General features: G+C 38.1%; 1 pseudogene; it reads right to left on the bottom strand.

Annotated features, from left to right (window-relative positions):
- Window positions 1–9,394: 9,394 nt before the first annotated feature.
- Window positions 9,395–12,410, bottom strand: LOC148778244 (cytochrome b-c1 complex subunit 6, mitochondrial pseudogene; annotated as a pseudogene).
- Window positions 12,411–24,125: the final 11,715 nt, after the last annotated feature.

Genomic DNA, 24,125 nt, shown 5'->3' with positions numbered 1-24,125 from the left:
CATCCTCTTGTCATTGTTCAGAAATATTTATTGAAAGCCAACCCTCTCCCACTCATTATACTAAGACTGGAATCTGACAGTGAAAAAGATAGGCTTTCCTGCTCTTTTGGAATTGATATTCTTCTGGGAAAAACAGGTAAGATATAAATAAACAAAGAAGAAAATAAGATAATTGAAGGTTGTCAACAATGTCACAGAAGAAATAAATGAGGTATAGAAATCCCAAAGCAAAGGGGTGTGGTGTGTTTGAGGAAAAATAAAGAAGCCAGTGGGGTTAGGATGCACTGAGAAAGGGAGAGCCAGTTGTACCAGCAAGACTCAGGTCCTGCTGATACCAAGAAGAGCCTATGGGGCTCTTGGACACAAAAGCCTTTCTATGTTCCTCGTTATTATAGGTAATAGGTTTTATTCAGCCTTAGGACCTTCCCTGAGTTTCAACTGGCAGGTTCAGTTGTTGATTAGGGAAGGTTTCCTATCGGTTCAGGCAGTAAGGAATCTGCCTGCAATACAGTAGGCCTGGGTTCAATCCCTGAATCGGGAAGATTCCCCTGGAGAAGGGAATGGCTACACACTCCAGGGGATGTGGAAACACAGAGGAACAGTCAAGAGAAACTGTAGCACAGCCTTGGGGCAGGGTCCTGGTTCCCTATCAAGGAATATACACAACATCTTTGAGCTGTTTTGAGATCAAGAAACACCCACTAGATGGGAGAAATTAATAGCATGATCCCTACAAGTGCTAGATCAAGATTGGCTGGAACTAGAAGGTTGATGATGCTGACTCCCATTTACATCACCACCAACCAATCAGAAGAATGTCCACGAACTGATCATGTCCATTTTGAATCATTACTATGAAATTTCTCACTACTATCTGCAGGTGGGGACACACAGTTTTGAGGGCACTAGCCCTCTGTTGGCCCCTTTGTCTGGCAAAGCAAAAAACTGTTTTTTCTACCTTGCCAAAAAACTCTGTCTCCAAAAGTTAGTTTGGCATTGAGGTACTAAGCTTTAGTACAAGACCTTTGAAATCATAGTACAGATTTTAGATTTTCACTATGGATTCATGCATTTTTTATTTATTTATTATTTTACAGCACTTTATGGTGGATTAGAGTCATTATTCTTTTTCTTCTTATATTTTCCCCAAATTTGGCCGAGGATGGGAGTAGGTAAGAGAAAGCTTAAAGATTCCCTTACGTTCCATTCCATCGCTCAGTCGTGTCCGACTCTTTGTGACCCCGTGGACTGTAGCCTACCAGGCTTCTCCGTCCATGGGATTCTCCAGGCAAGAATACTGGAGTGGGTTGCCATTTCCTTCTCCAGGGGATCTTCCCGACCCAGGGATCGAACCTGGGTCTCCCGCATTGGAGGCAGATGCTTTAACCTCTGAGCCACCAGAGAAGCCTACTTTTGGATTTGGCCCCTTTTAGCTGTCTCTTTGCTTTTATTTCTTTATTTTTTCTTTCCTCAAAACAAAACTGCTTTGAACCCAGGTCTGGAATCAGCCATTTCTCTAGGAGACCAGGTTCCACTGAGTGAGAATAATATACAGAAACTAATGTTTTAGCTCCGAATCTGTTCATTTCTATGGAATGTTGTTGTTTGTAGGTCCTTTAACTAAACTTATAGTCAAAATCAGAAATATTTCCTTGATAGCTCAATTGGTAAAGAATTCATCTGCAATGCCCGAGACCTGGGTTCAATCCCTAGGTTGGGGGGATCCACTGGAGAAGGGAATGGCTACCCACTCCAGTATTCTGGCCTAGAGAATTCCATGGACTGTATAGTCTATTGGGTTGCAAAGAGCCAGATACGATTGGGCAACTTCCACTTCACTTCCTCTATTCTCAGTTTGTAATGGAATTTACCCATGCTTCCTAATACTTAGATTAAAAAAAAAAAATCTCTGATGCATTTGGAATTTAGGTTAATAAACAGCATAAGATTTGCCAATTTTATCTTTTAGTAAATAGCTATTTAGCTGTCTCAGCATTGTTTATTAATAGGTCACTTACCTCCAGTGATTTGATACACTACTTTACTATTAACCAAATTTCTAAGGTCTATTTCTGGACTTTTTCATTGTTTCATTGCTCAGTCCACCCATTCATGGGTCATATTATCTTTAAGATCTTTATGGGACATTTTGTCATTTTTTGCCTGGTATTCTTGGCTACTATTTCTTACTTATTTATCCATATTAAATGTAGAATCAACTTGTCTTCTTTGAGAAAGAAAAAAAAATACTAGCTTTTTTGTTAAGTTCACTTTCACTTATAACTTGGGGAGAAGCATCAGTTCAGTTCAGTCGCTCAGTCGTGTCCGACTCTTTGCGACCCCATGAATCACAGCACGTCAGGCCTCCCTGTCCATCACCAACTCCCAGAGTTCACCCAAACTCATGTCCATCAAGTCGGTGATGCCATCCAGCCATCTCATTCTCTGTCGTCCCCTTCTCCTCCCGCCCCCAACCTTTCCCAACATCAGAATCTTTTCCAGTGAGTCAACTCGTCACATGAGGTGGCCAAAGTATTGCAGTTTCAGCTTTAGCATCAGTCCCTCCAATGAACACCCAGGATTGATCTCCTCTAGAATGGACTGGTTGGATCTCCTTGCAGTCCAAGGGACTCTCAAGAGTCTTCTCCAGCACCACAGCTCAAAAGCATCAATTCTTCGGTGATCAGCCTTCTTCATAATCCAAATCTCACATCCATACATGACCACGAGAAAAACCATAGCCTTGACTAGACGGACCTTGGTTGGCAAAGTAATGTCTCTGCTTTTTAATATACTATCATGGAGAAGCATAATCTTTGTGTAGGTGAATAGCCCTATGAAAAAAACATGGGATAATTATTTGTTCAAAACTACTTTTGCATCCTTCATGATTTTTTAATATTTATATATTTATCTGTTGACTGTTCCAGGTCTGAGTTGCAGCACCATATGTCTTCATTGTGGCATATGGGCTCTTAGTTGCAGCATATGGGATCTAGTTCTCTGACCAAAGATCAAACCTGGGCTCCCTACATTGGGAGCATAGAGTCTTAACCACTGGACCACCAGAGAAGTCTATTTTCTTCATTTAGATTTTAAACGTTTCTAATTAATTTGCTCTTAATATTGCATCATTATTTTATTGTTCTGCTAATTCTTTTAATTTGTTATTATTTTTATATATTAAAACTTTTGACTTTTTTATTATGGTAAAACTATCATAAAATTTGTCATCTTAACCCTTTCAAAAGTGTAGTTCAATAATATTAAATATATTTATACTATTGTGAAACTAATCTCTAAACCTTTTTATCTTGAAGAATTGAAATTCTATACTCATTCAAGTAATAATATATCTCTGCCCCTTCCCTTAGGCCCTGGCAACCACTATTCTACTTTCTACATGTATGAAGTTAACTACCTTCAATAACCCATCTAAGTGGAATCATACTGTATTTGTTCTTTTGTGACTGACATTTCATTTTGTAAAACGTCCTTGGAATCTGTCCGTGCTGCAGCATGTAATAGTATTTCCTTCCTTTTTAAGACTGCATAATATTCTGTTGTAGAGATAACTCTTTGCCAATAAAGGTCTGTCTAGTCAAGGCTATGGTTTTTCCAGTACTCATGTATGGATGTGAGAGTTGGACCATAAAGAAGGCTGAGTGCTGAAGAATTGATGCTTTCAAAGTGTGGTGCTGGAGAAGATTCTTGAGAGTCCTTTGGACAGAAAAGAGATCAATTCTAAAGAAATTCAACCCTGAATATTCACTGGGGAACTGATGCTGAAGCTGAAGCACCAATTCTTTGGCCACCTAATGTGAAGAGCCAACTCACTGGATAAGACCATCATGCTGGGAAAGATTGAGGGCAGGAGGAGAAGGGGTCAACAGAGGATGAGATGGTTGGATGACATCATCAACTCAATGGGCATGAGTTTGAGTAAACTCCAGGAGGACAGTGAAGCCTGGTGTGCTGCAGTCTGTGGGGTTGCAAAGAGTCAGACTGAGTGACTGAACAACAGTAGCAACAGCATTTTATCCATTCACCCATTGACAGACATTTCAGTTGCTTCCATGTCTTGATGATTATGAATAGTTCTGCTATGAGCATGTGTATCTTCAAGATACACAAGATACTTCAAGGAAATGTCTCTTCAAGATAGTCCCATTAATTATTTTGGATATATACCTAGACACATGATTATAGATAATATGAAAGTCTAGTTTCTGTTGTTCTTGTTTTGAGCAACTGTCATCCTAATGGAGTGAAGTGATATCTCATTGTGGTTTTAATTTGCATTTTACTGATGATTGCTAATGCTGAGTATTTTTTCATATGCTTGTTAGCCATTTGTATATAATTTTTGGAGAAATATTTATTCAAGTCTTCTGTCCATTTTTTAATAAGATACTTTTATTTTTAATTGTTGAGTTATAGAAGTTCTTTGTGTATTCTGGATATTCAGATATATCATTTGCAAATATTTTCTCCTATTGGGTAGTTGCCTTTAACTCTGCAGAGTGTGTTCTTTGAGGAACAACGTTTTTAAGTTTGATATAGTCCGTTTTGATTATTTTTGCTTCGATTGCCTTTACTTTTGGTATCATGTCCAGGAAATCATTACCAAGCCCAATGTCATGAAGATTTTACCTTGTTTTAGCCTAGAAGTTTTAGAATTTTGAGCCCTAGGTTTTGTAATTCATTTTGAGTTAATTTTTTTTATGGTGTGAAATGAGTTTGACTTCATTTTGCATGTGGATATCTAGTTTTCCCAGCACCATTTGTTTGAAGAGACTGCCCTTTCCTGATCGAGTGATCTTAGCACTCTTACTGAGGGGGGTTGTTTCTGAACTCTCTCTTTTAATCTATTGATCTATATGTCAATCTCTATGACAGTACTACACCACTTTAGGTTTCTCCAGTGGATCAGCAGTAAAGAATCTGCCTATACTGAGACATTGCAAGAGACCAGGAGACATGAGTTCCATCCCTGGGTTGGGAAGATCCCTTGGAGAAGGAAATGGCAACCCACTCCAGTATTCTTGCCTGGGAAATCCCGTGGACGGAGGCAGGCTACAGTCCATGGAGTTATCAAAGAGTCCAACATGACTTAGCATGTAAACAACAGCATCACTTTAATTTCTCTAGCTGTGTAATATGTTTTGAAATCAGGAAGCATGAGCCTTCCAACATTGTTCTTCTTTGTCAAAGTGTTTTGGTTATTTGGAGTCCTTTCAGATTCCATGTGAATTTTAAGAGGTTTTTTTATTATTATTATTATTTCTGCAAAAAATTCCATTATGATTTTGATAGAGATTACATTAAATATGCAAATCTCTGAGAATTATATTGATATCTTAACAATATTGTCTTCTAATTCATGAACATGATATTTCTTTCCATCTATTTGTGATCTCTTTCATTTATTTAAGCAATGTTTTGTAGTTTCCAGTGCACAAGTCTTTTACCTCTTTGATTAAGTTTACTTCTAAGTATTTTATTACTTTTTATACGGTCATAATAGACTCACTTTTTAAATTTCCTTTCCTAATTGTTTTTAGTGTATAAAAATGCAACTGATCTTTGTTGATTTTGTATTCTGCAACTTTGTTGAATTTATTAATTTCAGAATTTTTTATTTTCCCCTATATATGGAATTGTTAGCATTTTCTACATATAATTTCATATGCAAAGAGATAATTTTACATCTTCATTTTCAGCTTGTCTTTTATTTCTTTTTCTTGACTAATTACCCTAGCTAGAATTTCCAACACTGTGCAAGGTAAAGCAATGAGAGTAAGCATCCTGTTCTTGATACTGATCGTAGAGAACCAGTTGTCAGTCCTTTATCAAGTACGATGCTAACTGTAAGTCTTTCATATATGACCGTTATTATGTTGAGGTGGTTCCCTTCTGTTTCCAGCTGGTTGACTGTTGTTATCTGAAGGAGTACTGAATCTTGCTTCAAATGTTTCTTCTGCATCAGCTAAAATGATCGCGTGGCTTTTTCCATGCATTCCGTTAATGTAGTGTGTCAGGACTGTTGCTTTTAATGTATTATTTAAATTTTCTACAGCATCGCTAATTTTTAACTGAATTGTATTTTATTTCTGTGAAGTGTGATAGGTTTTCAAGATATACAGTAATATCATATCATCTACAAATGAAGATATTTTCAACTCATTCTTATTTTTGTGATTCTTATTTTGTGCTTATCATAATTTGTGACTTAAAAGCTCCAGTTCTATAGTAATTGATAATGAAGCTGGACATCTTTGCCTGGTGCCAGACTTTAGAGAAATGATTTAACTGTTTTCCATTATAAATGCCATCTTTTGGCTGGAGTATATATATTTTATTATGCTAAGAAAAAGATGCATTGATTATTTTTATATGTTTTTAGTGGGAAGGTGAGTTAAATTTTACAAATGCTTTTCAAACATTTTTAAATATGAGCATATGACTTTTCTCTGTAAAGATAATAATAAGGTGAAATGTATTAGTGGACTTCCTAATACTAGCATTTCTGATATAAACTGTATTTTTTCCTGATGTATTATCTTAGTACTGTTGCTCCCTGAGTTAATATTTTGGGCTATTGAATCAATATTTATAAGTGAAATTTGTCTATAGACTTGAGAAAAGAATTTTTTTAAAATCAAGTCTTGTTATTAATGTTACATTCTTTTTGTCAGAAGGGTTTGGATGATTTCCTTCTTTTTTCATGCTTTTGTAAAATAGGACCTGGACCTTGAAATTTCTGTAGAATTTCCCTATAAAATCACCTTGACCTGATGTTTTATGAGCTATGGGGAGTGCAAGGTAACTCTTAGGTATTCTCCATTTTTTTCTATTAAAAAATTGGTGCTTTATTTTTTTAATTGGAGTCAGTTTCAGCAAAGTATGTTTTCTAGAGAATTATCTACTTTTCCATTATTTAAATCTCCTGTTTCAACGGTTATTTTCCTTTGTCACTTTTTATCTTGTGTATTTATGGGTTTTTTTCCCCCAACCTCATCCCATAAATAAACTTTCCACTTGTTTAGATTAGAAAGTGATAATTTATTTATTTATTGTTTTGTAAACAAATATTGGCTTAGTAACATGGCTAATTTTTCTTTTCTATTTTGTTAATTTTTTTTTGCTTTTATTCTTATTTCCTCTCTTTTGTTTATCTTTATTAGCTGAATTGTTCAAATTATTCAAATAATCAAATCTGGCAATTAGATTTTCGTTGTTCATTTTTATTGACACACACACATATATATATATAAGACTATAAATTTTTTTCTGCTCACTTTAATTGTATAGATTAAAGATACATTCTGATACATAGTGTTTTAAATTTTTTTTTTTTTGTAATGTCTGGGCATATGACAAATCTTAGATTTGTATTTTCTCATCTAAATTGAGCTTTTAGCAAAGTAAGAAGAGTGGTTTTATTATTACTACTTTGTGTAACATTGATTTTTTTGTAACTCAATATGTGGAGAATTGGTGAATTTTCATAAGTATTCAATATGCATTAGGAAGCAAGATTTATTCTCTATCATCAGTGTACAAATAAGAACATCTTATTTATTATGTTGCTTGTGTCTTCTGTGTCCTTACTTGTTTCCACTCCTTTTACCTTTTTCAGTCTGAGCATGATGTGCCAAAATCTCCTGGTGTTTGTTTGCTTCTGTATCCTTGCATTTCCTGAGGTTTCTGCTTTAGGAAGGTGGCTGATATGCAGAGAGTTTCTGTCTTATCTTTTCTGTGAACTGAAAAACTCTAAAAAGTTTTCTTCTTTGTCTAATCTGTTTGTCCTGAATTCTACCTTATCAGATACACAATCACAATCCTGCTTTCATTTTCCTTGCATTTACCTTTGTTCTTTATTCAGCTTTCTCCACTATCTTGTTTTAGCTGCAAACAGTTGGTTTTGCTTTGTGAGCCAATTTTAAAATGTTTTCTTTTAATACCCGAGTTAAATTCATTTACATTGGCTGATTATAACATATTTCATTTCAGCTTTATCAGTGATTTTATTGTGTTCTTCATATAGTTTCACTGTAAAGTGACTTTCAACTGTCATTTTAAAAAAAATAAGAGAAAATCTCTTTTTACTCTTTCTGCTTTTACATTGTGTTTTGTATTTCTTTTGTTATTTAGGGAGGCTTGTAACACGACCACACTGTTACCTCATACTAATGTCCAGAGTCTCCTCTTTCCTTCGTTTAGACTACTCTGCTTGTCAGCTTTAAATGATATTCTCTGAACCCACTCTGCCTCATTCTCCTTTCTGCTCTGCTTTCCCCAGTTATTTTCTCAATTAGTTGTAAATTAAAGTTTGCAAAGTTCTTTGTTTTTATGTTATACTGCTTGCAAGATATGGGTGATTTTATTTTTACCCCTTGTTCATCTGTATTTTTGTTTGTTTTTCAAGGTTGTGTGGAGAGATTCTAATTTAGGCAGCTGTCATTATCCTATGGACCTAGAAGCTTCTCATAGATTTTTATGAGAATTAAATGAGCTAATCTATATGAAAGTAAAGATAGCTGATTACCCTTTGGTGCAAATATTTCAGCAATTTGTTTTTTTGCTTTTAAAGATAACACTTTTTTTTTTCTAACTACTGTCTATTAACCCTTTTATGGAAAGTATTTTTGCCACCTTCCACTTCCTAACATGCTTTCTGTTTTGCCATGTAGATATTTTCTGATTTGATAGGTGGAAAGGTACAGGAGGTTGAGGGCAGGGTGACATCTCAGTGGGCTTCCCTGGAGAGAGTAGGTAGAAACGAACAAGTTGAAAAAGAAAGCACCAAACAGGAATATAAATTGATAAAAAAGAAAATAGAGAGGAAATAAATTTTCAGTTCTCTTGCATTCTACTTAGACTTGCTCCAGGCGATAAACAAGGCTGAATAGTAGGTTGGTTTTCAATGCACCAACTAGCCTAGATTCAAATAAGAACACCAGAAATTCTTTTGAGCAACAGCTATACTTAGTTAACTTATTCTTTCAAGAAGGCATTGCACTTGAACTCTAAGGAATAACAATACACGATATATATAGTCATTGACATCCCTGAAGGTTTAAAATACATGACAAAATAAACAATAGTTTAGCATTATGTTCACAACAACCCAAGAATTTTGAATTTTTGTTATTTGCATTTTAAACACAAGAAATAATGAAGATTCAAATTCAGAGAGATTGAGTGAATGTTAGAAAGCCAGATAATTTAAAAAGAGCAGAGCAGTGATTTGAATCAAATGTTTCTTTGCTCCAATATAATATAATTTAAGAAGATAAAGAAGGGCAAGATGAGTGGCAGTAACAGACAAATTTTAAATGCTTAGAGGACAAGAAAGTTATTTGTGGTTGGAATGGTCTGAGAAGATATTTCAGAAAGTGTTGGCTTCGTAGATTCGTTCCCCTCCAGTGCAGGGCAGCATCAGTGTTCCTAATTCCTGTGTATCCCACTTGTACTCAGCCTCTCTTTTGCTCTGTGACTCTACCAAGAATGGTTCTTCTGTCTTAAAAAAAAGAAAAAAGAAACACTTTTTTTTGCACAGAGACCTTCAGGCAGGAACCTCTTTTAAATTAGAGATGGTAATTAATATTATCACTGGGTCCTGAGAGGGGAGCTTGATTGAGACTGCAGGAATAGAGAGTGACAAGATACAGATTGCCTGTTATCTGATCAGGAGGGCTGGTGTTTGAATTCACTTGGAGGAATAAAGACAGTCTATGAACTGATCCTTTGATCCAGATAAACACCAGCAGGGTGTGAAGTGGTCTTGGAATGACCTAAGGCTGACTCTGTAATGAGAATGGGGGGGCGGTTGTAAATATCAGAACAGCAGGAGATAGAAGTGATTCTAATGGAATTAGATGAGACTACTGACAAGGTCCCATACGGTCCCATCACTTCATGGTAAATAGATGGGGAAACAATGGAAACAATGACAGACATTAATTTCTTGGGTTCCAAAATCACTGCAGATGGTGACTGCAGCCAGACAAACCCAGACAGCATATTAAAAAGCAGAGACGTTACTTTGCAGCAAAGGTCTGTATAGTCAAAGCTATGGTTTTTCCAGTAGTCACGTATGGATGTGAGTTGGACCATAAAGAAGGCTGAGTGGTGAAGAATTGATGCTTTTGAACTGTGGTGTTGGAGAAAACCTTGAGAGTTTCTTGAACTGCAGGAGATCAAATCAGTCCATCCTAAAGGAAATCAGTCCTGAATATCCATTGGAAAGACTGATGCTGAAGCTGAAGTTCCAATATTTTGACCATCTGATGTAAAGAACTGACTCATTAGAAAAGACCCTGATGCTGGGAAAGACTGAAGGCAGGAGGAGGAGGGGATGACAGAGAATGACATGGTTGGATGACATCACTGACCCAATGGACATGAGCTTGAACAAGCTCTGGGAGATGGTGAAGGACAGGGAAGCCTGACGTGCTGCAGTCCACGGGGTCGCAAAGAATCAGACATGTCTGAGCAACTAACAACAATAACATTGACAGGGACCTGGCTCTCTGGAAGTGTTTCTTCAAATTCCTGGAGGTGATATTCCTGTTAAACGTATTATTTAAAATGGAGAATAAGAGATGGAATAACAAAGTCAAGTTGGTGACCCCAAAGTTCAAGCAAATCTCAAATAATCTCCATTTCTGTATCAGGTATATGGCAATATCCTAGGATATTAGGACAGAAAGACCTCAAAGAAAAATGGCTCCGTTATTTTCATGTTATAGATGAAGAAACAGAGTTCTCACTGTTCAACCCCTGCCTGACTCTCTTAAAACAAAATTAAAACACTTGGCCCAGTGACAGAACTGAAATCTTATTCTAAAGCTATGAAAAGCTTCTTTTAACAAAAAGGGCAGCTTTTTTTGGATACTCTAAAGTGGAAGGTAGGTGATGAGGAGTTTCAGAAATAGCCGTATTTGAATCTTACCTTCATTATCTATTTGGAACTGTGTGGTTATGGGAAAAATCACTTATCTATCTTAAGCCTCAGTTTTTTCATCCTTAAAGTCTAGATAATAATCCATAGCTTGTAGAAAAAGCTAAGCAAATGGAGTTATTTCCTCTACATGAAGAAGGCACAGAAAAAGCAATTTTAAACTGTTCATCAAAGATGGTTGAACCTTGGGAAAGAGGGTAATAGAGAATGGATGGTTCAGGCAGAGGAAACTTAGAGGAAAAAAATAAAATAAATTTTACATTTATTCGCACATTTAATTCTACAGTAACACTGTCAGGTAAGGTACTCTAGTCTTCATTGTGGAGATGAGAAAACTGAAACAGAAAGATTAGGTTATTTGCTCAAAGTCATGTACAGAGCAAATTCAAAATCTGATCTGCACCAGGGAATGAGAAGCAAACAAAATATTCTTAAATGTGGTAGTAGAAGAGCCAGCTCTGTGCATGCATACATTATCAGTTCAGTTCAGACACAGTTGTGTCTGACTTTTGTGACCCCACAGACTGCAGCATGCTAGGCTTCTCTGTCCTTCACCATCTCCTGGAGCTTGCTCAAACTCACGTCATCAAGTTGGTGATGCCTTTCAACCATCTCATCCACTGTCATCCCTTCTCCTCCTGCTTTCAATCTTTCCCACCATCAGGGTATTTTCCAATGAGTCAGTGCTTCACATCAGGTAGCCAAAGTATTGGAGCTTCAGCTTCAGCATCAGTCCTTCTGAAGAATGGTAAGGACTGATTTCCTTTAGGAGGGGCTGGTTTGATCTGCTTGCTGTCCAAGGGGCGCTCAAGAGTCTTCTCCAACACCACAGTTAAAAAGAATCAATTCTTCAGCCTGCAGCTTTCTTTATGGTCCAACTCTCACATCCATACATGACTACTGGAAAAACCATAGCTTTGACTAGACAGACTTTTGTTAGTAAAGCAATGTCTCTGTTTTTTTATTTTATCTTATTTTTTATTTTATTTTTTGCTGATCTGGACTTTATTAAGATGAAATCATTGATAATTACACAGAAATTACTTGCCTAAGCTAAAATCTTTGAGATTCACATGAACTTAGTTACCCAAATAAATGGCATGTTCAAAATCATGAAGAAATATCCCAATGCTCAGGTGATGAAGACTGAGGTGAACAAATCTGCACACCCATTTCAAGCTGTTCAACAGTTTGTGGGCCTCACCGTGGTCCCTTGCATGCAAGTCAAAGTGCTCCTCTATGCAGTCTTCCTCTGCCTGTGACCTGGAGGGTACACGCTCACCACAGAGCTCTAGCCGCTCTGAGCCTTTACACATTTTTCCAGCTGCTCACATTGCTCTCTCACTGTTGTCAGGGGATCCACTAATTCCTTCTCCTCTTCTTCCTCCTCCTTGGGATTTCCAGACCCAGTCAGCATCCTTTGCTTGTCCTCTAGCTCCATGTCTGGCTGCGGTTCTGGTCTGCTTTTTAATATACTATGTAGGTTTGTCATAGCTTTTCTTCCAAGGGGCAAATGTCTCTTAATTTCATGGCTGCAGTCACCATCTGCAGTGATTTTGAAGCCCCCCAAAATAAAGTCTTTCATGTTTCTGTTGTTTCCCCATCTATTTGCCATGAAGTGATGAGATCAGATGCCATGATCTTCTTTTGTGTGTGTGTGTGTATGTTGACTTTTAAGCCATCTTTTTCACTCTCCTCTTTCACTTTCATCAAGAGGCTCTTTAGTTCCTCTTCACTTTCTGCCATAAGGGTGGTGTCATCTGCATATCTGAGGTTATTGATATTTCTCCCTACAAGCTTGATTCTAGTTTGTGCTTCATCCAAGCCAGCATTTTGCATGATGTACTCTGCATATAAGTTAAATAAGCAAGGTGACAATGCACAGCCTTGAAGCATTCCTTTCCCGATTTGGAACCAGTCTGTTGTTCCAATGTCTGGTTCTAACTGTTGCTTCTTGACCTGCAGATAAATTTCTCAGGAGGCAGGTAAGGTGGCCTGGTACTCCCAGCTCTTTAAGAATTTTCCATAGTTTGTTTTGATCCACCCAGTCAAAGGCTTTAGCATAGTCAATGAAGCAGAAGTAGATGCTTTTCTGGAATTCTCATGTTTTTATCTATGATCCAATGGATGTTGGCAATTTGATCTCTGTTTCTTCTGTCTTTTCTAAATCTACTTGAACATCTGGAAGCTCTCAGTTCATGTACTGCTGAAGCCAAGCTTAGAGAATTTTAAGTATTAGTTTGCTAGTGTGTGAGATGAGTGCCATTGTGTGTAGTTTGAACATTCTTTGGCATTACCTTTCTTTGGGATTGGAATGAAAACTGAACTTTACCAGTCCTGTTGCCACTGCTGAGTTTTCCAAATTTGCTGGCATATTGAGTGCAGCACTTTCACAGCATTGTCTTCTAGGATTCAAAATAGTTCTGCTTTAATTCCATCACTTTCACTAGCTTTGTTCATTGTGATGCTTCCTAAGGCCCATTTGACTTCACAGTCCAGGATGTCTGGCTCTGGTTATCAGGGTCATTAAAATCTTTTTTTATAGTTCTTCTGTGTATTGTTGCCACCTCTTTTTAATATCTTTTGCTTCTGTTAGGTCCATACCATTTTTGTCCTTAATTGTGCCCATTTTTGCATGATATGTTCCCTTGGTATCTCTAATTTTCTTGAAGAGATCTCTAGTCTTTCCTGTTCTATTGTTTTCCTATATTTCTTTGCATTGATCAGTTAAGAATGGTTTCTAATCTATTTTTGCAATTCTTTTGAACTCAATATACAGATGGATATATCTTTCCTTTTATAATTTGGCTTTCACTTCTGCTTTTTCAGATATTTGTAAGGCCTCCTCAGACTACCATTTTGCCTTGTTGCATTTCTTTTTCTTGGGGATGGTTTTGATCAGTGCCTCCTGTACAGTGTTATGAATGTCTGGCCATAGTGCCTCAGAGACTCTGTCTATCAGATCTAATCCCTTGAATCTATTTGTCACCTCCATTGTGTAATTGTAAGGGATTTGATTTAGGTCATACTTGAATATTCTAGTGGTTTTCCCTACTGTCTTCAATTTAAGTCTGAATTTGGCAATAAGGAGTTCATGATCTGAGCCACAGTTGGCTCCTGGTCTTATTTTTGCTGATGGTATAGAGCTTCATCTTTGGCTCCAAAGAATATAATCAATCTGATCTCGGTATTGACCATCTGGTGATATTCATGTGTAGAGTCGTCGCTTATATTGTTGGAAGAGGGTGTTTGTTATGACCAGTGCATTCTCTTGGCAAAACTCTGTTAGCCTTTACCCTGCTTCATCCCTTCTCCAAGGTCAAACTTGCCTGTTACTCCAGATATCTCTTGACTCCCTACCTTTGCATTCCAGTCCCCTATGCTGAAAAAGACATCTTTTTTTGGTGTTAGTTCTAGAAGGTCTTGTAGTTCTTCACAGAACTACTCAACTTCAGCTTTTTCGGCATTAGTGGTTGGGGCATAGACTTGGGTTACTGTGATACTGAGTGGTTTGCCTTGGAGATGAGCAGAGATCATTCTGTTTTTTTTGAAACTGCACCCAAGTACTGCATTTTGCACTCTTTTGTTCACTATGAGGGCTACTCCATTTCTTCTGAGGGATTCTTGCCCACGGTAGTAGATATAATGGTGATCTGAATTAAATCTGCCCATTCCAGTCCATTTTAGTTCACTGATTCCTAAAATGTCGATGTTCACTCATCATCTCCCATTTGATCACTTCCAATTTGCCTTGATTCATGGACCTAACATTCCAGGTTCCTATGCAAAATTGTTTTTTTACAGCATCAGATTTTACTTCCATCCCAGTCACATCCACAAATGGGCATTGTTTTCACCTTGGTTCTGTCTCCTCTTTCTTTTAGGAACTATTTCTCCACTCTTCTCCAGTAGTTTACTGGGCACCTACTAACCTGGGGATTTCTTCTTTCAGCTTCATATCTTTTTGCCTTTTCATAATGCTCATGGAATTCTCAAGGCAAGAATACTGTAGTGGTTTGCCATTCCTTTCTCCAGTGGACTACGTTTTGTTAGAACTCTCCACCGTGATCCATCCATCTTGGGTGCCTCTACACAGCATGGCTCACAGTTTCATTGAGTTAGACAAGGCTGTGAACCATGTGATCAGTCTGGTTAGTTTTCTGTAATTGTGGTTTTCCTTCTGCATTTACATTATACATATATATATATATATAATGTCTATCTAAAAATATGTAATATATAAACATATACATTATATCTTAGCTACATATATATAGTGTGTATATATATATATATGTATATATATTTATTTACTGGCATGTACTTGAGTAAAGAAAGTTTGGACCTAGGGAGAGAAGGAGGAACCAGTTAGAAATATAACAGTCCAGGTAACAGATGATGGTGATTAGAACAAATGCAGCAGAGGCAAAAATGATGAGTGACAAAAGATATATTTAGGTGATAACTTGATAATGCAGAGTGAGAAAGTATGAACCATCAAGGATTACTGTGAGATGAGGAAAGTATATAGATGGTGATGATAATATAAACTCAGCTGGGTAGAAATGGTTTAAAATAGTTGTTTGCAAGCCTTTAATATGAAAGTGAACAAGGGGCTCTATAACTGGGACATATTTTCTTGAATCCAGACCCTAAATATCTGCCCATCACCACTTCACTCATCCCTTACTTCTTAATCTCAGGATAATAGAGTGCCAGAGCTGCAAAGATAGATTATTAAATATTTAGAGTCTGGATTCAAGATAATGTGCCACAGGACTGTGTTATTTTGTGTATATTTGTGTGCCCACACTTATACAGTAACCTGGGACAGAAGTCAAAACAGGCATGTCAAAATGTTCACCATCAGATTATGTTGATTGAGTATATACTTTCCCCATTGAATGCTATCATTTCCATGTTAACCTCCAGCACTTCTAAAGAACAGAAGCCATTTTCTCTAGAAAAAAATACCTGTGTCATAGTCATCAGTGAAATATTATGAAGTGACTAAAAATGTTGCTTCTGAAAAAACACCACCAGCAACAACAATGACACTGACCTAAAGAAATGTTTCTTACACTAAATAAAGTATATACACAAAGTGGTATGCAGAGTCTACAAATGACCAATACTTCTCAAACTGTCAAGATCATCAAAAACAAGAAAAGTCTGAGAAAACTGTCGTAACCAAGAGGAGACTAAACGTAATGTCATAGCCCAGATGGAATACTAGAACAGAAAAAGTGCTGAGTGAAAGAGCAGACGGTTCTTCCCCGGTGACTCAGCAGTAAACAATCTGCCGGCAATGCAGGAGACACAAGTTCAATCCCTGGGTCAGGAAGACTCCCTGGAGGAGGAAATGGTAACCCGCTCTAGTATTCTTGCCTGGGAAATCCCGTGGACAGAGGAACCTTGATGGGCTACAACCCATGCAGTCTCAAAGCCACACAGGAGTTAGTGACTAAACAACAGCAATACAAAGAGCAAACAGACATTTATTTCTACGTAAATTCCGAGGCACCTGAAAGCTTAGGAGTCCTGAATTTTCATACATGTTTCCTTAAAATCACATATTGTTTGAAATCTTTCAGAAAAAAAGACTTATCTGAAGATCTGCTTTACAATGTGCTAAGAGGCTTCTATTTTCTGTTCTATTTTAATGCATAGGTTGACCCCTCAGTGCTCTCCATAGGGAGATAAAGCACATGCTCGAGATGCTAGCAAAGCAGGGATGCTAGCAAAGCAGAACCATTTTTTTTTTAAGATGATGATATCTGATATTTATCAACCTTATTATGGTAAGGTGTCACTTAGATTTTTTAATTAGTTTGAGCTCTACAGAACTGCCAGTTTTCAACCTGGAAAAGAAAAAGGTAACTTCATATGGTTCAATCTAGTGCCTTATGGAATATGCAGCCTCATCTTTCTGTTGTTGGAAGCATCTAAGGACTCCATCCAACACTGTTGCCAACACAAGCTCTTAATAAGCAGCTCTTAATCTGAGTGGCCAACAATGTAAAATGTCTGCAAAGTGTCTGTTTCCACCCTCTTCGCTCACCTCTCCCAATCCGACCTCCCACTTCCAAATTAAGTGAACTAACTCTGGCAATAACCCACGACCAGAGCAAACTCGGTGATGCTTTTAACTCAAGAACCCAAGCAAAGGCCTGGCAGATTCTGTGGAAAGGTTTTTGAAAGTTAGGAAAATTTCCATCCTCATTTAACCCTCTAGGACTTAGATTTTTTGGGGGCACCAGGTCCCATGACTTGGTGTGACATTTCCTGAGTTAAGGGAGCTGAGCATCTCAGTAGCGAGAGAATGAGGAAACATTGGAACTGAGGCTCTGGAAAAAGTATTTAGTTTGTTAAAAAGGCTCCCGCGCCCCTCAGTTGACCTGCATTGCAGAGTCCTTAGTAATAAGGCAGTATTTTATCCTAGCTTCCTCCCTCTCCCCTTCCCCCTCCTTCCAACTCCTGATTCCCCACCCCTCCACACCCCGCCCCCCCGGAGTAGCAGCCGCAGAGCATGGGGTGAAAAGTCGCTGGAAGGACAAGTTGACAGATAGCATTTGGGTTACCGGGTCACTGAAAGGCGTCGTGATCCGGGCTCAGACGGAGCGATTTCCTCGCTGATTTTAATCTTTCGTCTGTTCACACGTCATGCCACCTGGACATAATGCAGAGAAATCTGGAGGTTTAACAAACCCTTCCGCTTGCCCCCAAAGCTCCCTTGGAACAGAGAGAGAGAGAGTTAACTCTTTCCCTGCCTTTTCCATCAACAGTAGAAAACCTACAAGTGGGACAGACCTCTCAATCAATTAATAAACTCAAGGTTTTGTCTGAGCAACAAGAGCTTCCTCTTTGTGAAGACTGTGAATAGTAGAGCAAGCTGTCCCTTTTACTGCCTTAGACACACGTAAGTGGTAGCTTTATCCTTTTTCGCTGACCCTCTGTCCACGTTTTGATTTACTTTCAAATCTCTTGTCTTAGATTCTTGGAAAATATTTATTTTGGGGGTGAGGTGTGGGGTGCAGTCAGTGGGAGAAAGGATGGAAAGAGAGATATCCGAGAAGAGGAATATTAATAACTTTCTTGTGACTGTGGCCAGACAGTCTGCTTTTCTTATTTCCCCATAAGGTTCGGAGCTATTTCTGACCAAGGGTGTTAAAGCTGAGAATTAGTGGATTTCAGCAAAGTAGATGCTGTCATTCCAGAGAAATGTTTCTGTTTAACTTGTTAGAGATGTGTCTCAGGTAGTGCTTCGTAGAGCTGGGGAGTGGGGAGAGTAAAGGTAGTCAAGGTCCTGGCAGGAAGCTGCCCCTTCAGGTTTCTTCTCTCTGGACAAACAGTGGCTGGAGCGAGAAAGACTCTAGCTCTCTGTTTTCTCACAGGATGTTCTTCCTAACTCCATGAAAGCACTTATCAGATTTGATCACACTTATCTGTTCAAATGTCAGCACCAGATTAGAAGCTCCACAGGGTCAGTGACTGTATCCTTCACATCTAAGTGCCTGAAATGTATCCCTTCCGTTCCGTCGCTCAGTTGTGTCTGACTCTTTGCAATCCTGTGGACTGTAGCCTACCAGGCTTCTCCGTCCATGGGATTCTCCAGGCAAGAATACTGGAGTGGGTTACCGTTTCCTTCTCCAGGGGATCTTCCCGACCCAGGGATCGAACCTGGGTCTCCCGCATTGGAGGCAGATGCTTTAACCTCTGAGCCACCAGGGAAGCCCTGTGCTTTAAATATTTGGCTGTTTATCAAGCATGGTCTGAGCACATACTGTTGCTGGGTACAGAGCTAGCCAACTTGGATATAATGAGGAATAAGCTAGAGTCCTGTTTCTCAAGCTGCTCATAATCTGGTGGGGAAAACAGATATATAATGGTAACATTTGCAATAGAACATTACACATGTTGTCCTGGTTGTATAGGATTTGACTGGGGGAAATAGTTAAGGAGGATTCCATTCTACTGGGGAAGGGAAAATCAATAAAAATTTCAAGTGAAACGATGGTAGGAGTACAAACCAGGAGCCGCACAGGCCAGTTAAGACATTATCTCAACAGCCTTTCAGAGAAATACCAGGGTATAAGGACATTATCAGTGTGGCAAAGAGGAGATAGTATTCAAAGATAAGAAGGTAATGATTCCAAAAATCTCAGTGAACACTAAGATGAAATGGCTGGAAGAAAAGGAGAAGATGACCCTTAGGCTTCTGGCACTAGTTATTGGGTCATTAATTGCATGGTTTATCAATACAGGACAAAGGAAATAATGAAGAACATGATACCCTTCACCTAAGGGGTCATAATACTGTGGCATTGTTAACTAATCCCAATAATCAATTTCACTGCATTTGTGTCCTCAGATTATCCCAGTTTCCTTGACTTCCAGTAGACACAGCTTGCTTTACTGCCATGAAACCTGGAACGACACCATTTACTCATGCCAAAGTGAGTGGAACATCATAGGCAGGGAATTTGGAAACCTTTTGGTTGACTTTTGGCCTTGAAACGCTCTGAGTCCCTGCTTAGTCAATTTTATGCTGGAGGAAAGAAGCTACTCCCCTGCCTGCTGTATTAGTTGGTTGTGACGTTTGAATGAGATTTTGCATCTAAAAGCTACACACACACATAAGAAGCAAGATAGGACAGATCCACAAACATTTCCAACCCAAGAATTTGAAGGGGTTCTTGGTTTGATCCCTGGGTCAGGAAGATCCCCTGGAATAAGACATGGCAACCCACTCCAGTATTCTGACCTGGAGAATTCCATGGACAGAGGAGCTTGGAGGGCTACAGTCCATAGGGTCATAAAGAGTCAGACATGACTGAAGTGACTTAGCGCACGCGCGTGCATGCGCGCGCGCACACACACACACACACACACACACTTTCACTTTTTAACCAGACTTGCGGTCATTCATTGATAGAGAGCTAATGAAAATGAAAATTCCATACTGTCTTGAAGTCAGCAAGCCTCACTCATGAGGATGAAACTTCTCTGAAGAGGATATTTGCCAAGTGGCTCTTGCTCAAAGGAGACTACTTTGTCAAATCTGCTCAGCATGGGCTCCAGACTGCTGAGCTTTCAGGAGGCCCATTTATCAGGGGGAAAAAAAAGCAACAGCAACAACAACTTCAATCAGTTCCTCAGTCTAGTGACCCTAACTTGTGCAGGTGGTAGCTCTAAATCTTGGCCAAATTCCAGTTTGGATAATTCCATTAAGTTTCTAATCATTCTAGTTTCAACTTTATCAGGAATACTCTCCTCTCCTTCTTGTCTTGGAAATTGCCACTGGTAGCAGAGAATGTGAGAAAGAGGAGAATGAAAAAGTTGGCTTAAAACTCAACATTCAGAAAACTAAGATCATGGCATCTGGTCCCATCACTTCATGGCAAATAGAGGGGGAAACAATGGAAGCAGTGGCTGACTTTATTTTGGGGGGCTCCAAAATCACTGCAGATGGTGACTGCAGCCATGAAATTAAAAGACCCTTGCTCTTTGGAAAAAAAGCTATGACCAACCTAGACAGCATATTAAAAAGCAGAAACAATACTTTTCTGACAAAGGTCTGTCTAGTCAAAGCTATGATTTTTCCAATAGTCATGTATGGATTTGAGAGTTGGTCTATAAAGAAAGCTGCATGCTAAAGAATTGATGCTTTTAAACTGTGGTGTTGGAGAAGATTCTTGAGAGTCCCTTGGACCACAAGGAGATCCAACCAGTCCATCCTAAAGGAAATCAGTCCTGAATATTCATTGGAAAGACTGATGCTGAAGCTGAAACTCCAATACTTTGGTCATGTGATGTGAAGAACTGACTCATTGGAAAAGACCCTGATGGTGGGAAAGATTGAAGTCAGAAGGAGAATGGGATGAAAGAGGATGAGATAGTTGGATGGCATCACCAATTCGATGGACATGAGTTTGAGCAAGCATTGGGAGTTGGTGACAGACAGGAAGCCTGCTGTGCTGCAGTCTATGGGGTTGCAAACAGTCAGACACGACTGAGCAACTGAACTGAACTGAAGAGAGTATGTCTATATTTTGCATGTTCAGAGTAGATTTTCTCTGCTCTATAATGAGGACATTATTCCTGTGAGACCAACTTCCAGGTAGTTTATTCTTAGAATCTAGCCCTAAGAGCTTTTCTCACCAGCCAGGTAAATTATAGAAGGATAGACTATAATAGCAATTTGGAAAGTCTTGGACACTGATTGATAGTAGCTAGGTAGATAACATAATATGTGAAGTGGTCACTGAGGACTAAAACAAGTGAGAATGATGAGGACTGGATAGTATATTCCACCTTTAAGCTCATCCACATTTTAAAATATTTTTGTTTATGCTTTTTGGCCATGTGTGCAGCTTGTGAAAATCTTCATTCCCCAACCAGAGACTGAACTCATGTCACAGCAGTGAAAGAACTCAGTCTTAACCACTGGACAATCAGGGAATTCCCTAAATTCATCCACTTCTCAAAAACTGAAACGTTGTGTGCAAGGGTTCCCCTTTCTCCACATCCTTGTGATGGCTTTCTTTTTGATGTAGCGGTTCTAACAAGTGTGAAATGATTTGCCTTTTGATTTGCCTGGGGAATCCCATGGCATCATCGTTTCCCTGATGATTAGTGATGTTTATTCCCTTTCCATGTACCTGTTAACCATTTATATGTCTTTTTTGGAAAAATATCTATTCAAGTCTTTTAAAATCAGATTTTGTTGTTGCTTTTGAGTTGTATGAGTTCCTTATATATTTTTGGATATTAATCTAGAATAGTTAGTTACCTAGAATCTTATCATATGGATGTCTTGCAAATATTTTTTCCCCATTACTTATTGCCTTTACACTTTGTTGATTTTTTCTTTTGCTGTGCTGGAGATTCCTCAAAAATTCAGAAATAGCACTACCATAAGATCCAGCAATCCTATTTCTGGGTGTATATATATATATATATATATATATCCCCCAAAAATGAAATCAGGATCTGGAAGAGATCACTGAACTCCCATGTTCATTGCAGCATTACTCACAATAGCCAACATATGGAAACAACTAAAAGTCTATATATGAATGAATGGATAAAGAAAATGTGATATATATATATATATATATATATATATATGTATGTATGTATACATACACACAATAAAATATTGAGAAGGAAATCCTGCTATTTGTAACAACACAATGGACCTTAAGGGCATTATGCTAAGTGAAATAAGTCAGAGAAAGATAAATTCTGTATTATCTCACTTATACATGGAATCTAAGTAAGCTAAATTTACAGAAACAGAAGAATGGTGGCTACCAGAGGCTAGAATGGATGGTGGAAAGACGGAAATATTGGTTAAAGGGTACAAATTTCCAGATATAAGCTAAATAAATTTTCTTAATATATTGTACAGCGTGATGACTTCAGTAAGTAATACTGGTTAGAAGTTACTAAGAGAGTAATTCTTAAATGTTCTTAATCCCCCAGAAAATAATTCTGTGAGGTGACAGAGGTGTTAACTAACCCTATTGTGGTAATCATTTTACTATATATACATTTATGGAATCATTACTTTATATAACTTAAATATACAAAATAAATATATGGTAATTACAACTCAAGGAAAGCTGGAAAAAAATTAAAACATTGTGTAGCCTAAAAAAAGAAATCATTTGTGAGCATAATTTGCTTTGTAGGTCACCAGTTTTCAATCCCTAATCTAGCTCTTAAAACTTACTAAAGTAAAAGTCACTCAGTCATGTCCAACTCTGCGACCCAGAATACTGGAATTCTCCAGCCTAGAATACTGGAGTGGGTAGTCTTTCCATTCTCCAGGAGATCTTCCCAACCCAGGTCTCCTGCACTGCAGGCAGATTCTTTACCAGCTGAGCCACAAAGGAAGCCCCAGAATACTGGAGTGGGTAGCCTATCCCTTCTCCAGTGGATCTTCCCAACACAGGAATCAAACCAGGCTCTCCTGCATTGCAGGCAGATTCTTTACCATCTGAGCTATCAGGAAAGCCCTAAATTTACTAATGATTTAACTAAACCAGAAGTAACTAAATAACCAATACATAGATAACTACAATTCATAGCTATGTGTTCACAGTTGAACACAAATCTGAATTATTGCCTCGTCTTCTATCTCTCAGTTCAAGGCTTTTCTTCCATGCCAGGTGGCTTTCTCTTCCAACATTTAGAAATTTAAAATGCTCTGTCAATATTTCTTCACCTTCCTAACTTGCTCTCCTATCATTTTGTAAAAGATATGTAATTATGTTTCAGTGGAGAGAACATTGGAATTTTGAATCAAAAGCTGTGGGTCCAGTACTGGTTCTATCCCACAGTAGCAGATCAATCTGGACCAGCTTCCTAAATTGTGAGCTGATGCATTAGTAAGTCCTGGAGACTGCTCATTTAACTCATTCAGTTTAAAATGGTAATAGTATTCAAATTTTTTGAATTACTGTCCAAATATTTGTACAGTGGGCCCATTCTAGGATACTGTTCATTTGAGGATCTGAATCCCTATCTTCATTTATTAAATAATGACATTTTCTACTACTGAGATACTTCCCACAAAAATTCATTTATTGCACAATAGGAATCCATTAGAAAAAATCAGATTGATATACACTTAATTAGCCCCCATTAGAATCATTTTTTAAAAACTAGCAGCACAAATAATTGTTTCAGGGGTACTGGGTTTAGACAGATGTGGGATTCAAAACTTGCTTTATCATTTAAAAATCTTTGAGACATTGGATAATCACTAAGGCTTAGTTTCCCAACCTTTATTTATTTATTTATTTATTGTGAGGTATCCTCTCAAAGTCGTAATACAAAGCATTAACTCTTTCCGAAGTATAACATTGATATAATACAATTCCAATCAGAACTACAATAGTCTTGTTTTGTGGAGGGTTTTTTTTTTTTTTTTTGAGGAGGGTTAGTATTCATTTTTAAACTTTATAAAATGATTTTATTTTTATTTTTTAAATGGAAGAATATTAACCACTCCATCAGCATAAGATTCATTTCAGTTCAGTTCAGTCACTCAGTCGTGTCTGACTCTTTGTGACCCCATGGACTGCAGGATGCCAGGCTTCCCTGTCCATCACCAACTCCTGGAGCTTGCTCAAACCCATGGCCATTG

This window comes from Moschus berezovskii, chromosome 4, assembly GCF_049115385.1.
Source record: "Moschus berezovskii isolate FMDL1 chromosome 4, NW_MosBer_1.0, whole genome shotgun sequence".
Taxonomy (NCBI): Eukaryota; Metazoa; Chordata; class Mammalia; order Artiodactyla; family Moschidae; genus Moschus; species Moschus berezovskii.
The sequence above is the reverse complement of the archived record's forward strand: the minus strand, read 5'-3'. Positions and strand labels throughout refer to the sequence as shown.